Source organism: Brachycentrus maculatus, unplaced genomic scaffold (assembly GCF_059751285.1).
Source record: "Brachycentrus maculatus isolate JH-2025_06_01 unplaced genomic scaffold, ASM5975128v1 h1tg000297l, whole genome shotgun sequence".
In the NCBI taxonomy this organism is placed as follows: domain Eukaryota; kingdom Metazoa; phylum Arthropoda; class Insecta; order Trichoptera; family Brachycentridae; genus Brachycentrus; species Brachycentrus maculatus.
Window position 1 is genome coordinate 1456609 of NW_028281048.1, and position 22257 is coordinate 1478865.

A 22257-nucleotide genomic window follows, 5' to 3' on the forward strand; every position below is an offset into this window, starting at 1 on the left:
GTAGTTATAAAATTGGATTAAGAAAAATGTATCTGTGAAATCAATTTACTGACATACTTCTTTCAGAGAACCTATTATTTAAAAAAAAGTTATTAATATTCACCGGATTTTAAATATTTAAATAAAAGGCTTTTAATACTTGTTCGTAATTGACTTACAGTTAATGATTTTTTTTCAAATAAAATTTTCGAGTGTAAATAGTATGTGATAAAAGAAATATCTTTGAAAATACTGCGTTGCGTTATCCCTAAAACAGATTAATATGCTAGTTTTTTATTTAAATATATTTCTAGAAAAAAAAAATCACGAAATAAATACCAAATACACTTTTGTAACACTTACCGTTCTGCCCATTATTGAACATCAATACTAACTAACTAACTAACTAACCATAACGCCGCTTCACCGCAGGGCTAGGCAGAGAGAATAGAATGCCACACCACTCTGTCTTTGAAAACATTCTTCGCTTTTTCCACGTTCATGCATCTCCTCATACATACCCGCCGATTGTTTCGACACCTAACCTGACCGCTTTCAAGTATTTGGCATACCTGATCGTGCCAAGTTTTTCTCGGTCTTCCTTTGCTCCTTTTTCCAATTACATTCGCCCCATACAACATCAATACACTTGACAAATTCTCAACTAATGGCACCACCGTCAGCCAAAATTACATTTAGCGTCAGCATTAAATTACAAAATTGCAACTACATACGAAAGAAATCTAACATTCAAATTGCATTAATTTTTTGATGATGCATAAATGCACTGTTGTTGGATTCCTTTCGTATAGTAGTTGTTGTTTTGATAGATGTGGAATTTTTTATAACGGTGTTGCCTTTTACTGAGAATTTGTAATGAAATAATAATTTCAGATACTTTTATTTTGACAAGTTCATTGTTAACACTTTTTAAATGTTATTTGTTTTATCGGACACTGGATTATTCACCCTATAGAGTAATCTGATTATGAATAAATAATAAATAACATTTAAATACATTTATTTATTTAAACTTCATGTACAGAAAAGAAATAAGTACATTGGCGGGCTCATTGCTAAAAAGCAATATCTTGCAACCAAAAACAGACTAATGATATTGGTCAAAACGTTTGATACCTTTTAATAGATAGAATACCGTTTGATACAATATATATAAGGATCTATTTTTTATTCCTACTTACATAGATGAAAATTTATTTTTTTATAGGTCATACGGTTGATATGGCCTTTTTGCCTGCAATTGCTTAAAATGTATATACCAAATATATTTTTACTTGTATGATACTTTCACACGGATCACTATATAATAATACTTGTAAGAAACGTAGAATTCTTGACATTATAAGAACCACATTATCAAATTATGAAATCCATATTATCAAGTAAAAAGGGTAAGATCACCGTCAATCAAAAATCTAACAACGATTATTAAAGGGTTTCACTTTTTACTTGGAATCAGTAATTGCCTTCCAAATTTGTGAAGGTATTTATTACGCCTGAATCTTCGCTGAAAGGAATTCACGATAAGCCATGAAGATAGTTATGGAATACGAAAGGATTCCACGTTCGCGATACATAAAAATACCCATTGTGAAGATGTCTTAATATCTTCTCGTATAACCTTACATTCATATAACACACGTGTGTTGTGGACGAGGGAATAAATATCAAGAAGAGACGCATGAAAATTGTTCGAAAATAAATTTAACGAAATATTTTTTTCTTGTTTTAAATCAACCATTATTTCATTGTTCGATGATCTTCTTTAAGAAGAATCAAAAGCTGTTTGATTTGAAACTGGTCCATAATATAATTAAGTTGTAATAAGATATTTTTTGCAACATTTTGAGTGTGTCCAAATACTTGTTCACAAATCATTATCTCCAATCATAGGATCATTCTTCACATAATTTTTTGACATCTCATCAAAGATGAAGAAGAATATGGAAGTCTGGGCATTTACGGGGCTGACGACCGTCATAGGCTGGTTTAAGTGATCACTTTACACACGTGTAACATTCGCCAGTTCTTAATATTTGAGTAATGTGGTTGTCAATAATGGGTAGAATTGGTGAATGTTACACGTGTGTAAAGTGATCACTTAAACCAGCCTATGACGGTTGTCAGCCCCGTAAATGCCCAGACTTCCATATTCTTCTTCATCTTTGGTGAGATGTTAAAAAATGATGTGAAGATATTTTTTCAATGGGAAATCTCAAAGTAAGTGCAACTTAGCATGCTAAATTGCTGAAGATGTTATTGGAAGATGGTTATTTCTTATTTATGAAGAAAATCAACAATATTCTCCTCAAATATTGACCGATTTTAGTATTTATTTCTGGCGTTAGTTGAGAACATATCAATCTACTCAAATAATATAAATAAAAGGACATTTTGTGAAATCATAATTTTGAGATATTTGAGAAAAAAAACTTCATTTATGAATGTGTCTTGTCAAATTAGCCCGTCCTCGGAGTTTTCACCATCGATGCGCATCATCCTATTTTAAAAAATGTAATACTCTTACCTTTGTGATTGTTATCGGAAGCTTCTCGACTACCAGAGATCAAACTGTACATAATATCCAGAACAGCATCTGGAGCGTCTGGAGATCGCTGAAAATATAAAATATTCATCTACAAAATTTTATCTCACATAAAAAAAAATAACAACTCTACGCGAGAGTAGGCAGTTCAACAAAAATACAACTTAAATTAGAAATCAGTATTTCAACAAGGAAAGTTATTTAATTAAATACTTTTTTGTTAAGATGGGATATGGTTACGGAAAACCACTTGAATCACAGCTCGGGATACAAACTATTTCGTTTTGACATCTCAACATAGACGAAGAAGGCTTACGACCGTCATAGACTGGTTTACGTGATCACTTTACATTTTGAGTGTGTCCAAATACTTGTTCACAAATCTGAATTATCTCCAATTATAGGAGTTATTTCTCATATTATTTTTTAACATATTAATAACATCTATGAAGAATAATATGGAAGTCTGGGTATTTAGGGGGCTTAATTAGTGAATGTTACACGTGTGCAAAGTGATTTAAACCAGCCTATGACGGTCGTAAGCCCCGTAAATGCCCAGAGTTCTATATTCTTCTTCATCTATGTTGAGATGACAAAAAAATTATAACTGTAACTTTCCTGGTGAAAAATTACTATAATATAAAAAGTTGCGCTATAAATCCGTTTTAATGCCTATGTTAACAGCAGTTAGTTCTAAGATAAATCAATAATTTTAAAAAATCGTATCTAATAAACATAATTCTATTAAGCATTCACTCGACACCATTTTTTTAAAACACGCATGGCGTATCATCAATTAAAACGTGTTACGTAATGATCAGAAAAAACGTAAGGAATCATAGTCGTTTCATGGACCACTCTTAAATGTCTGACCACTTAATCAAGATACTTACAAATCGCTCACTCCTTTTAAGAACGTCATAAATCAAAAATCGTCAATTTTCAGTTGTGCATGTTTTCGGAATGCCCAGAAAATGTACTATATCCCAGCAAAAGAGGCATATTTTTAACTTAATATTTACCCGCTACAGGGCAGAAAGTGTTGTTTTTGCATTTTGAAGAAAGGGTATTGTTTAATCATTTTTTTTAAATATACTTGATATTTTTCAAATGGAGAAAAAACCTTCAGGTTTTACTTAAAAAGATGTGTTGCAAAGTAAAAAGTTCAATAAGTGGCTTGATATTTATTTTTAATACATTGTACATATTATATTCTTAAACTTTAAAAACGTTCTCCTGAAAAATCAAGTTTTTTGATTTATGACGTTCTTGAAAGGAATGAGCGATATACATCACCGCTATTATCTACAATTCTAGAATTGTAAGTCACTTTGGAAATTAAGATTTCGAACAACATTTTTTTTTCAACAAAGAATGATCGTTTTCACAAGGCATTGAAGTTTTTTATTATTATTTTTGGCAGTCACCCAGTGAGTGGATGTTTCTGCTAATGTCAAGATTTATTTTGATTAATAAACAAAACAATAATAATAACAATTGATAAATAATTTCAAAGTTTAAATGCGTTTAGTTCTATCATTTTAGAAATTATGACCGCAATTCTAGAATTAGGTTCAGAAGTGTGGTTACTTGGGAAGTCATTTTCTTTACTTAATAAAACAAAAAAATTATCTATTTATTTTATTTGACCAGTGTCTGAGTTTCGTCGTCTTCGACATCATTAGACTGCTGAGAGGCTAAACAAAATTCTTATATACACAACACGGCAGGGTCGGGAATCCTGATTTTATCCAATATATCTGAATCCCTGCTTATTTGGGTATATTATGAAACTTTAATGTTGTTATTTTATTATGTAAAATGCAATTCCCCCAAGAAATATCAATTCAAATTAAATGAATCTTTTAGGTATATTTCTCAATATTTAATGCATTCAATATCATTTTTAAATAGTACTTATTATGTATGAAAGACCGAGGAAAATTTGGCATGATCAAGTATTTCTAATACTTAAAAATAGTCAGGTCAGAAATCAGAACAATCGGCGGAGAATATCGTTTGCAAAGACAGATGGGTGTGGCGTTCTGTTCTCTCTGCCTACCCCTGCGAAGAAGTAACGTGATTGTCAGTTTTTCTTAATGGTGCATAGAGCACTGTATCATATAAGCGTCGTGTTATCTTGATCGTTTATACATGAAGAAAGGTGATCAGCCATCCGTCTCAGGTCTAGTCCAGGGTTATATTGAATAAATATTAGAGTGAAAAAATCACTTATATTTATTTCACCCCCCCTGGGAATTGAACCCGGGACCTCCAGTACGGTAGCCGACCATTACCCTACGGAGGCGGAGGCGGATTGTTAGTTAATAAAGAAAAATGTTTAATAAAGCAAAATATGTCGTTTTGAGAAAAAACAGCTAGTTGCTTATTGGAATCATTGAAAAATCGTGTTTCGTTTGATTTTCTCAAGCATTTTGCTCACGATCATACTTGAGAAACGCAAGGATGCGAGAGTGATCAAGAACGTTTCCCGAACGCGCCCGCCGAGATCGGAATGATTGGCAGCGTTCACGATGGTCCGCGGCTCGAACATCACCGAGTTGACAGCGTTCCGTAGTAAAGTGTAAATGGTTTTGATAGATGCCAGATACACCTATTCAGAGTATGACTTTGGACAGGTCCAGTAATTGTGAAGCCAGCAACAAAAGCCAATGTCATGGTGGATCTCAAACTATCAATTTGTACGACATCATCCTGTCCGTAGCGCTTAAAATAGATACGAATATTCCCAACGGGCCACCTCTCCGTCGACATTTCAACTAGTTTAATAACTATATTTTATTCACGTGAATCTTAGCTGTATTATATCCCTTCGTTGTGGGAAATGGGAAAAAGCAATTTGACATAAACAGACTGCAAGTTTTAATGTTAGTACAAGTTTATCGCGAGGAATACTGTCATGTCATGTTTTGTAGTACTGGAAGTTTGTGTGTATGTATGTATACTAGGTTAATTTATTTATTTAAAATGAATTGAAATTTCACTTAGTAAACTACAGAACATTTGTAGTTCTCTAAACTAGTCATTTTTATTTATAGATTTGGCGTTTAATCAGTAGAACTCCATTTATTTATTTTATGCATTCAATATTAAAATCAAGAGTCTAATAATTGTATTTTATTATTAAAAACACATAACAATAAAAATTGTTTCGCCTTGTTATGGCATTTTCAAACTACTGTGAAGATCAAATGGACTTATATAGCTTCCTTATATAGCTTTATAATTTTAGGTACTTAAGTAATAGTTATAACATGTGCAGTAATAATTATCGGAGAAAACAATAGTTGATGGCGAGGCCAAGTGTTCAATGGGTAATGTACTAAACTTAACCTTTACTGGTCCAATGTCGAATCTCATTCGACATCGATTTTTCGCCCTTACGTCCCGTTGGATAATATTCGACATATTTTTCATCATTAGTATTATTTATTTAAATTCCAAGCTTACATTTTTGTCAATCGTATCTATTACAACAGTATGTGGAGCAGAGGACAAAATATTTTTCCAATTGGAATATAACTGTCTACCTAGATTTTTTTATTAAATTTTAGGGGACCGGAAAGGGTTAAAACTGAGAAATATTCATAGATAGGTTAGTAGGCCGGATAAAGGAATAGGTAAGTGATGTTTAAGTGTAAGTGAGAGGGAATCGAGGCGTGGAGTTTTTATTTCTAGGAATAGGAAAAATATTTAATAAGAAAATAATAAAAGAGTGAATTAAGTAATAACCCTGTTTTACTTAAGATTACTTTTTAAAAAATTGACCACGTTTGTCTACCGTGCGAGAGGTCTCGAGTTCAATCTCAGTGGGTTCGAAATAAAATACAAGCGATTTTTCAATCTATTTGTATTTTTTGTTTTATCCTGGATAGAGCGTAGGGCTTATTATCTTCCCTTTGTGTATTTCACACATCTTTCTTTCTGTAAGGGAACGTTCGGTAATTTTGTTTCTTGAATCGACGAAATATTTTAGCAGGGAGTGCTTGACAAAAAATATTTGAGAATCAAGAGTTAGAAGAATTAGAGTATGTTAATGGCGTTAAAATAGATATTTGTTACGTTTTACTTAGTAAATACCACTATTTCTTAAAATCGACAGTAGATTTTAAGAAATGGTGGTATTTACCAAGTAAAACATTAATTAAAAATGTATAGATTTTACCACAAAGTGACTGCCGAATCAATTAATGAAAAAACATAAATTATTGACTCACACAGATATATTTGTTTCCAGTTATTTTGAATTAATCCAATTTGAACTTGGAGGCATGATGAGTCCTATCAACATCCTATAGCTATAAATTATCACGTACAAATTATATCAGAGATTTTTTTTGCAGATACGCATAAAAAACAGGAAAACCAATTATTTTAACTTCCTTTTCATAAATCAAAAAGACAAAAAAAAATCGGCTAGCAATAAAATGGTTTATTTTCAGTTAATTCGCGTAGGTACATCAAAAAATTTCTCTTCTAGAGAAGGCGTGTTCTCGTGAAAAGTAGCTAAGAGGCGTGTTTAAGTCGGGACACGCCCGTTCAATCTCCTCCCAGGCTATTTCTAAATTTCTGTTGGACATAGAACCATAAAATCACGTAAAGCTTTTCATGCTGAAAGCACTACGTATTTTCACGTATATTGAATTTTCATTAATTTGTTATAGGTGATCAAAGAAAAGGGATGGAAGAAAAACACAGATACGTGTTGGATTTTTTTTCGTAAATACCACTGTTATATATTATATAATACCACTGTTACAATAGTGCTGTTTATCAAGTGAAATTTAAATAAAAATGGATAAATATTACCACAATATGACTCCCTAATCAATCAATAAAAATGTATTTTGTAAAAAACATTAAAGTTAAATGTTTGTTTGTTTTTATTTCACTTCGTAAATACCACTATTACCATTTTTAATTATCTTATAATAGCGGTATTTACCAAGTGAAATTTCAATGTAAAATGGATTTACATTACTACAAAGTGCTGCCGAATCAATTCATGAAAATACATGCTTGGTGTTATAAAAAAAAACATCCATTAAAAAAATATAAATAATATAGACCATCACACCCTCATTTCCTTAAAATCACCGTCACTCTGCGCACAATATACTTAAAATTAATATAAACTCAATCCGTGTAGTTATGATTTAAAAAATCTTATGAGTAGAATTTATAAAAAAGTATTTATCATAAAAAAATCTCAGCCAAATTGAGCACATATAAAGGAGCAAATATTAAAAGAATGACGTCATGAGCCACGTCAACGTACGCTAGCTGTGCATGCCATTGATTGTGTAATTAACCTACGTTTACGGAATTATATCCTGATATTTTGGTATTGAGATTTATGGAAAAGTATAAAAACCCTGCGAGAATATGCCTAAATTTCTACACGTTAATTACGCAATTGTCCGCCTCCGTAGTGTAATGGTCAGCACGCTCGGCTACCGTTCTGGAGGTCCCGGGTTCGATTCCCAAGGGGGGTAAAAATAAATATAAGTGATTTTTTCACTGTAATATTTATTCAATATTACCATGGACTGGTACCTGAAGCGGAGGGCTGATCACCTTTCCTTCATAAGTAAAACGATCATGATAACACTGCGTTTATAAGACACAGTGCCCTATGCACCATTGGGGTGCGGATAAGGGTTTTATTATTATTTTTATTATTAATTACGCAATATTAAACCAAGCAACCCTATTTTTTTTTTCATAATTTTGATTGCAGCACGACTTCAAAGAAATGGACGATACCTTCATATTAAGAAGATGACGGATACAGATCGGAATTTAAACTATTTCATTTTTTTAAATAAAATTCATTATTTAAAATACTCGTACCGAATTATTTATTTATTTACTGAACGGCTAATGCCTTTAACATAATACATATATACAATATCAAATCTAAAAATACACTAATGAATACACTAATAGAGAAACAAAAAGTCTTAAACATAAAATAATAATAAAATAACAAATAGTAAGCACTGGTAAATACACGTCTCCTTCACACACTATCAGCGAGCAGCGAGAGAGAGTGAAACACAACGTTTAAATTTATCCATTATAACATGGAGAAGAAATGCTGAGAAAGTACAGACTTCAATGTGGATAACTATTAAATAAATCTATACTTTCAAAAGCATTAGCTAACATCCGAAGCAGCGGAATCGGAGAGAACATGGCATTATGTAAAAATACTGCGAATATAGATTTTTGTCTAGTACCTCTTCGACGCACGCTAAACATTATTTGATTTAGGAGATCAGGTGTTAAAACACTCAGGTTATACTAATAATTAATATTAAAAGAATCCGATTTTAAATTTTCACCCCTTTCTTGCTGGTACGTTCTGACATCAACAAAATGTTGAGGCGTCAAATAAAATAAAGCATTTAAATTGATACTAGGTTACGTAGAAACAATTTTGTTTAAATATCTAGAAAGGTATGCAAACAACGAATTAATTTTATGTTCAACAAGAAACAAGAAGCATAAACATCACAATTTACGCATTTCCTTTTCGATAGTTACCATATTATTTCCATAAAATACTTTTGAAACATTAAAAAGACTTCATTTCCGCTGAAATTTATCCATTATCGGCTGACAAAACCGCCTGCTTTGCATATCATTTTACTGAACAATACGCGGATTAACATAAAGATGACAAAAACCAAAAACAATGGTAACTGTTTACAATAAATTAAAGAGCAAAGTACCTACCTACCTTCGACTTGATAATGTCGTGGAATTGCGACTGAAAATATTTTTGATCGGTACAAATAAGTTTTCTGTTTGAATCAAAGAAATATGTAAATATATATTTAAAAAATGCTACAAAAAAACTTGGTGTAAATTTAATAAAAATAGTATTTTAAGAACTATAAGACGCACTTTTTTCTTAAAAAATTGCCTAAAAAGTTCAGGTGCGTCTTTTACTTGAAATTAATATTAAAACATCCAGTGTTTGTTTACTATTTCCTATTTTTTTTGTTGGTAAAAGTTGTAATTATTTAAAACGTGTTTATATTAGTATATCTATTAAAAAATAAAACGTAGAGAGGAAGGCGCGAAAAAAAATTTGGGACGAGTCGTAACATGAAGTTTGGAAACCGTTGGTGTAATGCAATGTTTTTGCGAATGTAACGCGAAGTTTAGTATCGTATATCGCTCACTCCTTTCAACAACGTCATATATCAAAAATGTCAATTTTCAGTTGTTCATGTTTTCGGAATGCCCAGAAAATGCACTATATCCCAGCAAAAGCGGCATATTTTTAACTTAATATTTACCCGCTACGGGGCAGAAAGTGTTGTTTTTGCATTTTGAAGAAAATGTATGTTTTCTCATTTTTATTAAATATCCTAAATATATAATAATAAAATAAATAAAAAAATATTCAGGTTTTACCTAAAAAAATCAGTTGCACAGTAAAAGTTCAATGAGTGGCTAGATATTTATTTTAAATACATTTTATTATATTTTTAAACTTTAAAAACGATCTCCTGAAAAATCAAGTATTTTTTGTTTATGACGTTGTTGAAAGGAGTGAGCGATATGTAATACATAACAATTACGCAGTGTATAATACGCAAGTACTGACTATACAAACAAAATAATAAAACAAGTTGTTTAATGCACGTCATAAAAGTAAACAGCTACAAGAGAGTTTTGTGAATAACGTTCTTAGAAGTTATAACAGCCAGCAGCGGATATTAGGTGTCAATATATTAGAACCTTGGACAATTTACATATAAATTGTATGATTTGCATACGTTATTAGACCTTCCCAAGGCTTGTTTATGCATTCGATGCATCGAAATGATGGTAAATCTAAACCCTGTTTTTATAACTCTGCCGGGTACTTTCTACTTTTAAGGGATAAATTGGATTTTAACATTATTTATGTTACATTAATTTATATTATGTTGGTTTAAACCTTTCCCTTCCGGTGCTAAAATAAAAACGCGCGTCCCGGTGTTGGGTAGTCACTACACAATCAAAAGTTAGCGATTTTAGATCGGAAAAATACGGACATTCATAGCTAACTCCCTCAATCAATTTTAATTAAAGTCAAAAATGATAAAAATTTTGATTTATTATATGCTAACAACATTTTTAAAAAAACATCTGGCAACGCTCACGGAACAAGCATAGATCCACTCTTGTCGAAAGCCCAAAAGCGACTGCCGAGTGCCGCTAGCCCGCTAGCCCGCTAGCCGCCAGCCAGAGTACATTACGCTTTGAGCTCCTCACGCTTGCACAGTGCAAGTATGCAAGAGTTAGACGCGAATATACAGTGTCGCGGTTCCCGCACACTCTTCACGCGCTGTTTATACGCGAATTTGTTTCCGATATTCAAAAAAGACCTCCGTTGTACCCGATAAATTCTGATTATTATTAATATCATTTTTTAAATCATTGTGTAAATATATTGTGGAGGAAAACCTAAAATCTTAGCCTTGTGTTTATTATATTGATGGTTCTTAGAAGCAATGTGTACACAACACCGGGAAGGGAGGGTTAAGAGGTAGAACAAGTAATCTGAAAAATATGCGTATTTTTTAATGCTTCCCGAAAACTGAGTGATTTTAATTTAGATTTTTGATTAAATTTCATATTTATTGAACCTGAACGCATTACAATGTGATTTTCAGTATTCTCAATATTTATAGTGCATGTCAGACCTCAACCCGTAGTGCATGTTGTTCTGCAATCCCTTGTGCATGTCGGTCCTCGGGTCGACCAAAAACGCATGTGATCAAAATTTTATGTAGTTATAAGTGTGTGCATAGTGCTATGGTAGTGACGTAATATATAATATTGTAAAAATATATAATTAGCATAATTAATTATGGCGTTAGATATTTTACCAAATGTATAAAGATATCTGATTGGCTGCATTATGACGGTAGCATGCTCTAAGCAAGATACACGGGGGTTTCTGATTGGCCTAAATTACTAAGGATTCTTTATTTTGTACCGAGCTTCAGCTAATAATTTCAGTTTATTTGTATGATTATGACGATGCGCCATTGCACGGGTGAGTTTACACTGAAGACTTTTTAATACTTGAAGTCATTGTGTATCCTTTTACACAGGATTAGCTTATAAACTACGCGAAGACCCTTGATCGTAGAAAATAGAGTAATAATAATCGGATGATGATGCGATATAGGGGCCTTGTAATGGTGATTAGGTTCAACCAACAAGATTGGAGTCGGAATTACGGGAGCCGAGATGAGCTTGGCTCATGAGGAAGTGCACAGCCGCTACAAGTATGTAGGTAGGTACCATGTTATATAATAACAGGCTAATTAGCTGAGAACTCGCCTTACAGCTAAAGGGGTAATAACCACAATGAAAAAAACGTATTTATCGAAAACGAATGATGAAAATTTAAGTTAGTGAAATTTCAACTTTTATTATAGGTTTATGTATTAAATGTTAAATCAAACACTGATTTTTTTTAGTCTACTAAGTTTTATTTAATCGTTTTAAAAAAAATACCAAAATTCAATTATGTGACATTTGTTTCGCCTAGTTAAGGCATTTTCAAACGAATGTCTATAATAATTTAGTATAGGTGTCTCAACTGGGACAAATCTATCATTTTTATACGAAAAAATATGGAAGTCTGACCATTCTAGGGCTGGCATTAAGTGAGCACTTCATACATTACATTTTAAGTTGGCATTTTAATGAATTCTAATTCTAATTCTATTTATTTATTCTGCGGATGATATGTCGATATATATTATAGTTTTTTCAACTGCGATGAAGCATGTATCATTTTTACACGAAAGCGAATGGAAGTTTAAGCATTACAAGATTTACGACCTGGCATTTGGCTGGCTTGAGTGATCACTTTATTCACTTGTGTAACGTTCACCTATTATTAAACATCCATACTGCATTATTTTTTGAACGACGTATATATGTATGCACTGTTGTTGGATCCCTTCCATATGTTTGTTGCTATTTAGATAGATGTAAAATTTTGGCTGACGGAATTGGTAAAGCTTTGCCCAGCTCACTTACATCATCTGTTTCTATAAAATACATTCCACTCTTATATACAAGAATCTTAAGCGCTGGACTGATCGCGCCGCTTCCCCAGAGAGGAAGGCAGATAATAAAACTCCACACCAATGTGTATTTGCAAACTATCTTCGCCTCTACCACATTCATGCATCTCCTCATACATACCCGCCGATTATTCCGACTCCTGACCACTTTCAAGTATTTGAAATACTTGTTCATGCCAAGTTTTCCTCGGTCTTTATTTGATTCTATTACTAACCAAGTTCGCCTGATAAATTTGTTTTACTATTCTTCACTCATTACAGAAATTGCTTATTCCAGTAAGTATTTTCACGAGTACAAAAGTTATTTTATTTATTGTTTCGGCATTAACTTTGTGGTAAGACATGTTACAATGATTAAAGAAAACACTTGTTTTATACCACTTGAGTTTTATTATAGACTACATGTTTCAGAAGTTAAACTTCCATCATTCAGGTCTGTACAATAGCTAAAATATAAAATTGTTCTATAAATAAGGAGAGGGGAAAGTTAGGGGAAGGGGGTTAGTCAAGGGGCGGAGTTTGAAAACAAAGGAAAAATGGAAGGCAAAGGTAAAGAATTTTGAAACAATATATGATTTAATAAATTATTATTAGAATTTAGGTTTTTTTTTATTTCTAAATTTTCTAAATAATTCATAATTTGGCCTTTATGTGTAATCCAAGAAAACCTAAATTCTTATAATAATTTATTAAATAATATATTGTTTCAAAATTCTTCACCTTTGCTTTCCATTTTTCCTTTGTTTTCAAACTCGGCCCCTTGACTAACCCCCTTCCCCTTACTTTCCCCTCTCCTTATTTATAGAACAATTTTATATTTTATATTTTAGTTACTATACAGACCTGAATGATGGAAGTTAAACTTCTGAAACATGTAGTCTTTAATAAAGCTCAAGTGGTATAAAACAAGTGTTTTCTTTAATCATTAGTAGGTACAAAAGTTGTTTATTTACGAATAAAGGGTGATCAATGTTGTAACTAAGACGCAACCCTACCGCAGCAGCAATTGGATAAGATAAATTACTTAAGTAGATCTTATTATGTCAATGCAACCTTAATCATGGCATGAAATTGCAATTGGATTTTCATCGCAGCGCTCGAGTGCACTGCGCATTGCTAACGGGGAAGCGGTATATAACTAAATCTGCTTCCTTTATCATTAATTTGAGAAATACATTGTTCTTCTCCGATACACAATTACACCTTACACCAGGGATGATGAACCTTTTTGAGCCTGAGTGTTTTTTTTTCAATATTATATGTCGCGTGCCACATGCAATGGAAATAAAAATGCATTAAATGTTTGGGTTATTTCAGATTTTGAATATAAACACGGCATTCATACATCGAGAAAATAATTAAGTACTTATTAATGGTAAAATAAAATAAATAAATAAAAAATAGATTTAATCGAAAAATTTTGAACCCTCAAAACTTTATTATTTTTGAGATTTTTGTTGGATGCTAGATCCCAATTTTTTTAAAGCGGATTCATAGCTGGTAACTTTGAATAGACGAAAGTACAAACAGTTCTATTTAAATGTGTTTAGATTTTTTTTTACTATTTCTAAAACTTAAAAAAAAATGTATAATGATATTTAATTTTTTCTCTTCATTCGTGCCATGCAAAATCGTCTCGCGTGTCACCTATGGCACGCGTACCATAGGTTCGGCATCCCTGCCTTACACGATATTGTCGAGTTACCAGACTGAGAAGGCAGTGCATCATAGGTATTATGTAAACCCTGGATTCTTGCTTTACACGGTTTCGAAATAACACGATGCTACATTCTTTGCATGTACTTACTACACATGGGAGATCTTTTTATTCTTCTTCTTACTTCTTCGAAGACATGTCTGTTCCGTTATCCGTTACTTCAGTCAGTTCTCCTCGTCCTCAGGCTTTAGGTCTTTCTGTCTTAGGCAACGTCACCTCTTTCTTGTTACACCATCCATGAATTCTTCGGTCTTCCTCTAGATGTCGTTCGAGAAAGATTCACGGCGATTGCCTGGGTTCACAATATGATCAGGTTCTCTACGTCCTTTGTGCGCACACCATCTCAATAGATCCGAGGATCTATCTTTTTCGTTAATTGTCTCTCGTGACGTGGACTGCCAGCTGTCACACCATCGCTTTGTAGGTCTTCCAGTTGGTCTTCTTCCCCCTGGGTTCTCTTGAAGAGCAATTCGAGCCAGTCTATTTTCTTGCATTCTATTGAATTTTCTTGCACCACTCCAGAATCGTCTACGCTGTCTTCCCCATCTGACTATATCCTCCGTAATACAAATTTTACGAATTTCCGAACTTACGACAGCGCGTATTGGAAACGCCATTTTAGTACAATTTTTACCACGAAACAATCGCTACAAACCAAGACGACGCTCCACAATTGTGATTTTTATTCCAAAATAAGGTTTGATAAAACCGAAGACAATAAAAACGCTGGCAGCCGAATTTCAGAAGTTTGTACTGTGGGAACAATCGAACACGTGAACCCCATATGACCGACGCGCACAGCAATTTGGCATGCATCCATCCACCATGAATCTCACATTTTTCCAATTGGAGAAAGCTATTTTCAGTTGATGGCAGCACCGTCAGCCGAATTTATAAATCAAATAAAAATTACAACTAACATTTGAAAGGAATCCAACAACAGTACATACCGGTAGTGTAATGGCAAACGGGTATATCTGTTAAATTTTTCATTTCCTAAGTTTGTTATCCGCCTCCGTAGTGTAATGGTAAGCACGCTCAGCTACCGTTCTGGAGGTCCCGGGTTCGATTCCCAGGGGGGGTCAAATGAATATAAGTGATTTTTTTCACTATTATATTTATTCAATATTACCCTGGACTGGTACCTGAAGCGGAGGGCTGATCACCTTTCCTTCGTGTGTTAACGATCAAGATAACACTGTGTTTGTATAATGCAGTGCCCTATGCACCATTGGGGTGCGGATAAGGGTTTGAATTGAATTTGAAAGTTTGTTCCACAAAAAGTCTAAAATAGTGTATTCCATAATCTGCCAAAAAGATATAGCTGTAGTTGCAATACTTATTTAGTTTTATTAAGATATGTATATATATGCCATCCGAACAAAATATTTAATTTTACAAGTTTGTTTTTGTTCTCCTGTAAAATTTGGTCTGAGACAGATATACCCCTTTGCCTTTACACTACCGATATATACCATACATCTTTCAAACTTAATGCAATATGGATGTTCAATAATGGGCAGAATGGTGAATGTTGCACATGTGAATAAAGTGATCACTCAAGCTAACCAAATGCCAGGTCGTTAGACTTGTAATGATCAAACTTCCATACAAATAAGATCCTTTATCTAAGTTGATACATATACTTATATATTGACATACCATCCATAGAGTGAATATTCCAGCGTCTGATAGAATTAAAAATATATCGTCTAAAAAATCTACTAAGAATGGTCTGGACATTGTCTATATTAGAAGTAAAGGAACTTTAAAATGATTTTTATTCGGTAGTTTAAAACTAAAAAAAAGTTGTTATAAACCTTTGGTCATTTAAAATGGTTGAACACCACAAATGCAACGCAAGCGATATTGCACAAAGAGCCTTCCAATATTGGTCTGAAGAATAATCCTAGAATATAGAGATAGAGACTGACCGGAGCATTTCGTCGTAACGTAACACGTTACGATGCGAGCATTCAGGCAGTCAGTACACCGAGCCGAGCGCTCCATCCATAGTTTCGGATGCTTGATGATGCTCGCCGCGAGCGATGTTACGACGAAATGCTCCGGTTAGTCTCCACCTTAACATGTGATTTTAACCGACTGTTTCAATTTATTTATTTATTGACTTGGCGTTTAATTTGTAGAACTCCATTTTAATTTATGTATTAATTTTAAATCAAACACAGATTTTTTGAGTCTACTAAGTTGTATTTTATTAACAAAAAACACATAAAAAATTATATTGTGACAATTGTTTCGCCTTGTTAGGGCATTATCAAACGAATGTGAAGATCAAATGGACTACGGTCCTTATGCAGAATAGATGCTACAAGCAATTTTTGTTTGTCAATGGGCGAAATTTGTAAGAACCAAGATATTGAAAGATGTTATTCCTTATATCGCTCACTCCTTTCAACAACGTTATATATCAAAAATCGTCAATTTTCAGTGGTGCATGTTTTCGAAATGCCCAGAAAATGTACTATATCCCAGCAAAAGCAGCATATTTTTAACTTAATATTTTCCCGCTACAGGGCAGAAAGTGTTGTTTTTGCATTTTGAAGAAAAGGTATTGTTGAATTATTTTTTAAATAAACTTAATATTTTTCAAATGGAGAAAAAACCTTCAGGTTTTACCTAAAAAGATCTGTTGCACAGTAAAAAGTTCAATAAGTGGCTAGATATTTATTTTGAATACATTTTATTGTATTCTTAAACTTTAAAAACGTTCTCCTGAAAAATCAAGTTTTTTTATATATATGACGTTGTTGAAAGAAGTGAGCGATATGCAGTGTGATAAGTTAAGGTTTAAAGCTGTAGGTACAGCTAAAGATAATAACTTTATGTTTTTGTTAAAGGATAGGGAAAGAAGAAAATAGTTGTAAGGAGAGTCAAAAAAAGTTAATAATGTTTCAGCTGTTTATTGATTGTTACAGTACTTATTTATTGATAAGTATTTCAGATTAACATAGACTATGCTTAAAATAAATAGGTACTTTAATATGTTTATATACCAAACTCTGTAAAAATACAAAGGATGATTATGTTAATACCTTAAAGTGACATCTGTGAAAAGAGATATCAAGTACACATCGCAGCCATCAATGTTTGCAGTGCATCAATGTCAGATCAACATCTATTCTCTACTCCCGTGCGCCATTCGAACAATTTATGCTCAACATTACTTGATATTATTCACAACATTTTGAGTGTGTCCAAATACTTGTTCACAAAATCTGAATTATCTCCAATTACAGGAGTTATTTTCATATTATTTTTTGACATCTCATCAAAGATGAAGAAGAATATGGAAGTCTGGGCATTTACGGGGCTTACGACCGTCATAGGCTGGTTTAAGTGATCACTTTACACACGTGTAACATTCACCAATTCTACCCATTATTGACAACCACACTACTCAAATTCTTGGAAGTTCTATATATATTAACCAATTTAGAAACCTTGTTCATGAATCACTAAAACTTCACTAGAGACATCTATTGGTGAGATGTTAAGAAGCTTTTTACTAAGCAGAAACTCTTATATTAGTATGTGAGATCCGAATCCCGGATTATAATCCGGGATTCGGATCTCACATACTAATATAACACACTCAAAATGTTGTAAATAAATCATCTGGTCAAATTATAAGCTTAATAATAAAAATGAAAATGGTATTTTCCGGCGTTTCTCATGTGTGTGATTATAATCCGGGATTCGGATCTCACATACTAATATAAGAGTTTCTGCTTAGTAAAAAGCTTCTTAACATCTCACCAATGTCTCTAGTGAAGTTTTAGTGATTCATGAACAAGGTTTCTAAATTGGTTAATATATATAGAACTTCCAAGAATTTGAGTAGTGTGGTTGTCAATAATGGGTAGAATTGGTGAATGTTCCACGTGTGTAAAGTGATCACTTAAACCAGCCTATGACGGTCGTAAGCCCCGTAAATGCCCAGATTTCCATATTCTTCTTCATCTTTGATGAGATGTCAAAAAATAATATGATATTATTCAGTTTATTCTTACATTTTTATCAGTTAAAAGATTATTGAACTCATTTTTACATCACATTAATTAAAGAATTATGTATAGGCAATATGTTTGATAGTATATCTCCACATTTAGATATTTGGACACTTTGGTTTACTTGTCTACTGGTCTGTCGTTCAGCACTTTCATACAAAGCTTGATAAGGGTTATAAGATAAGTTATGCTTTCCTCAAAAATATCTTATCTAATAAATATTGTACAGTTAATACATTATTGTCTGGCGGTTTTTTCATCAATCCCGACCCTAATTAGAATACTAATTATCATCATACACTAATCACTACTACTACTACTACTACTACTACCATCACGCCGTTTTCTGCAGGGGTAGGCAGAGAGGATGGTACGCCACACCCTGACATACACTCCTCGCCTCCTTCACATTCATACATCTAGTCATACATGCCCTCCGATTATGCAGACTTTTGACACCGCCAGATTTTAGGTTCTGATTGATCTGATTGTGCCAAGTCTTTTTCGGTCGTCCTCGTTCTGTTTTCCCTCTCACATTCGCCACATATATTTTCTTATTCATTCTCTCGCAATCCATTCGCTCCACATGTCCATACCACCACTCATACACTTATTACAAGAAACCTAATCATAAGTAACCTCAAACCCAATTCTAATCTGTACAATGTTTTTTGTCATCTTGCGCGCTCTACCAAAAGTAAGCAAATTAAGTGTCTCCCGCTCTCTATTAACAGTATGAAAAAAAGACGCTTTTAAGCATTTCACACAGAGAATGTGTTATAATATAAAAGAATGTGGTTTAAGAATCACAATACTTGGGTTATTATTATGTACGAACAATGTCTTATATTATAAAGAAAATGAAATACAGTAAAATAAATAAGAATGCATATTTTCCAGTGAAAGATAGTTCATTTTAAAAGAAAATAGGAATAACAGAGAATGAGTTGATAAATATAATGTTTAAAAGAAAGATGAAAGCCATATTAATGTTACTTTTGCTAGCAAGCTTACTTCATCTCTACAGAATCATTATGTTATTTACAATATAAATTTTTAATAAAATTTCATTTTATAACACTATGTAGTTATAAACAAAATATGGCAAAGTATTGCACCCACTGCTTAGTCAAGCCAGAATAAATATTATCATTATTCAGAAAGGTAAACGATAAAAAATGTCGATAAGATACAAAAATTGCAAAATAAACCTTTATAAGGTAGTCAATATAAACCTTTATAATTAGCTAATTTCATTAGCTTAATATTAACGAATCGAAGAAACTTTCTGATGTCTTAATTCACAAAGTTGTTTAAAAAATATTTTATTTGAGTATTTAAAAAAATATTCAATTTGTTTACAAATATTATTTCAATCAAACAACAAAAAAAACAATTGATGAACATCAAGAAAAGTGTAGCTAGTTGCTACTAGCAACCAATAAACCCATTGTCTAAATCTACATCATATTAATTTACATAAATTACAATTTAAATAATTGCATTAAGCAGTTGAATATTTAAGGAATCTCTATAATAAAACAATAAAGTCAACACTCCATTAATACTATTGTGCAAATGTAACAATACCAAGATACATACATTTAATTTTAAGACGTATATTACCTTTTATCATGCAAAAAATCTGTGAAATGACTTACAAAATGAGTTCTCGATATACACACTTAGTTTTCACACAGAAATCTAGGATTACGAGCAATTTAATAGTTTTCAAACAAAAAAATAACCTCAAAACACAAACTGGATAGCAGCTGACACAAGGAATGTCAACACAAAAAACACCTTAGCTGTCATCGCGAGATCTCCAAAACGTATCAGTAATGACATCTAGCGGACAATACGAGATACTAAAATGGTAAGTTATTTAGGAAAAATTACAACACGTGGCGTTTTACCCCACACAATTTTTACCATAGGCTATTTTTATAAATAATTACAACTACTGTAATAGAAAAACTTCGGAATACGAATTTAATTCGTCTCATCCAACTGTTCGTAACCTGAAATAATTTTTTTAATGAGAAAATGTAAAATTCATTTCAGGCCTCCAAAATAATTTCTTTTTATATTCAAAAATCCTGTACAGCAAAATTAATTTAATTAATAGTTTCAAATAAAAAATTGTTATTCTATATACCCTGTTAGATTTAACTTAGCAAAAAACAAACAATAACAAAATATTCTCACGAATAATATATTTTTTTTCATTAAAATTTATTGATGTTTACAATTTTACATCTCAACAAAGATGAAAAAAAATATGGAAGACTGGGCATTTACTGAGCCTACGACCTGTCATAGGCTGGTTAAGTGATCCACTTTACATAAGTGTAACATTCACTAATTGTACCCATGATTGACAACCACACTACTTAAATTTTTATAACTCCTATATACATATATTGATCAATATCGTGACCCAGTACATGTAAGTTCACAAGAGCCATTTATGTTGGAATGTGGGAGTTTTTAATCCTTTGTCTGATTTAAAACCTATCAAAATGCTTATATACGATTTTTTTCCAAATTCCTAGGATAGAAATTTATTTATATACTATTATAGATATATGGGTATGTATTTTGTGTTTATAAAATACACGTCTGTACTTTCATTTAATCTGATTGTCAGGAAACCAAATAAAATTATTACTTTTCTCAAAAGCTAATTCTTGAACAGTCAAACACCTACATATGTATTGTGAAATGGTAGAACGCAATCGAAATGCGATCCATCAGACGAATGAGTGCGTGATAGATGTTCGAATGGTGGTATAAGGGAAGAATACAAGGCTAAGATAAGCGTTATCGATTAAAATTAAGAAAGAAGTGTTGATATAGTTAAGGCATGTAGAACGAATGAGTGAAAAAAGAACTGTAAAACAAATATATGAGGCGAAAGCAGTTGGTAATAGAAGCAGAGGAAAACTTGGCATTTTCTAGTATTTTAAATATTTGAAAGTGGTCAGGTCAGGAGTCGGAATAATCGGCGGCTATGTATGAGGATTGTCCGCCTCCGTGGTGTAATGGTTAGCGTGCTAAGCTACCGTGCTGGAGGGTCCGGGTTCAAAGTCCGGGAGGGGGGGGGGTGGAAATAAACGTTAATGAATTTATACTCTAATTTTTATTTAATATTACCCTGGGCTGGTACCTGAAGGAGGGTGATCACCTTTCCTTCATATGTTAACGATCGAGATAACACTGTGTTTATATGATGGAGAGCCCTATGCACCATCGGCTGCGGATAAGGATTTGAAGTTTTTAACATGTATGAGGAGATGAATGAATGTGGAAGAGTCGAAGATTGTTCGCGGTGTGGCCTACTGCGAGGAAGCGGCGTGATGGTTGGGTTAGTTAGTTTGTTTATTTTTATTTATTAATATAAATCTGCATTTCAATATTTCACCACTGTGTACGTAGGTACACAGTGGTAGAATATAGGTCTAACATACTGCACAATGCTGAGTAACAAGCGATAGAAAATGTATAAAATTACCGCGGAAAGTAGGAGACTTCCGCAAAAATATCTGAGGTCAAACATAATAACCTTGACATTAAATGTTTTCTTTGAAGTCTGTTATGAATATATTTATAAAGCTAGGCATACATCTTATAATATGTATATGAAAAAAATGTTGGTTATAGAGCCAGAACGTCTATGACGTTTCATGCAAAATATCTCAGGAATACCTCAGTGACACTTTTGCTACCATATCGATGATGCTTATACTGATTTTTAAACATACACATTTCTTTGATTTTAGAGTAGGTACTTTATCATTTTCTAGAAAAAAAATCTCCTATAAACACTTCGTAATA

The 22257-nt window shown here is 32.6% G+C and overlaps 1 protein-coding gene across 2 annotated transcripts in view; it reads right to left on the reverse strand.

The window, feature by feature from the left end:
• Window positions 1-20247, reverse strand: part of LOC148304947 (protein N-terminal asparagine amidohydrolase-like) — a 191251-nt gene extending 171004 nt beyond the window's left edge. Inside the window, exons 1-2 of one of the 2 annotated variants that reach the window (XM_088267509.1) lie at window positions 20082-20247; window positions 2528-2615 (exon numbers count right to left, since the gene is read on the reverse strand). The gene's annotated coding sequence lies outside the window, so the exon portion shown is untranslated. Of the gene's footprint in view, window positions 1-2527; window positions 2616-20046 lie in introns of both variants that reach the window. The other variant, XM_088267510.1, reaches the window with a different exon arrangement.
• Window positions 20248-22257: the final 2010 nt, after the last annotated feature.